Consider the following 707-nt stretch of genomic DNA (forward strand, 5'->3'; position numbering starts at 1 on the left):
AGGGAGAGAACCACAGTTTGTACAATGATTTACTAGTTGCAGCTGTAGGACCCAGGAAAACTAAACTATCTGGGAGTAAGAAGCAACCAGTGCAACCTGTTAAATCTGGAAGTAGAGTAAGTCTGGGAAAGGGGTCATGGCAGTCAGGACTACACTCCCCCCCAAAATAATCTCCAAGCAATTGCATCTCCTCCCCAGTTTAGGAGAGACCGCCATTTCCCAAGTAGCTGATCAACTATCCTAATGGACTTCACACCTAAGTGCTGAGCTAAAGTATGGCTATTACTGATATCAGGACAGCAAACTCTACTAGATCCCCAAGGGTTGTAACTCCAGAGCTGATAAGCTTAGAAGTAGGTACCAGGGACAAGTCCTGACTCACATCAAGAACCGAACCATGAATCAGAGGCTCCTTTAACAACCAGAATAATGAGCTTGTCTGTCGTGGGCGTTGAATTATAAACAGAGACCAGACTTTGAACAGATTCTTATAAAATGCAGGAAGTAAATTAAAATTCATTCTATTTGGATTAAACCAGAACAAAGACCTATCTAAGCCCAACCCTTCAAAAAGTTGTAAAATACAACAGGCTGCAGCTTTCCAGCTTGAGTCCAGTGATCCTGTGAGAAGACGCTGTACAAACTGCAGACGGAAGGCAGCAGTTCGACTCTGTAGATGAATAAGTCCATGTCCACCATCCTCCTTA

This window comes from Alosa sapidissima, chromosome 24, assembly GCF_018492685.1.
Source record: "Alosa sapidissima isolate fAloSap1 chromosome 24, fAloSap1.pri, whole genome shotgun sequence".
Classification (NCBI taxonomy): domain Eukaryota; kingdom Metazoa; phylum Chordata; class Actinopteri; order Clupeiformes; family Clupeidae; genus Alosa; species Alosa sapidissima.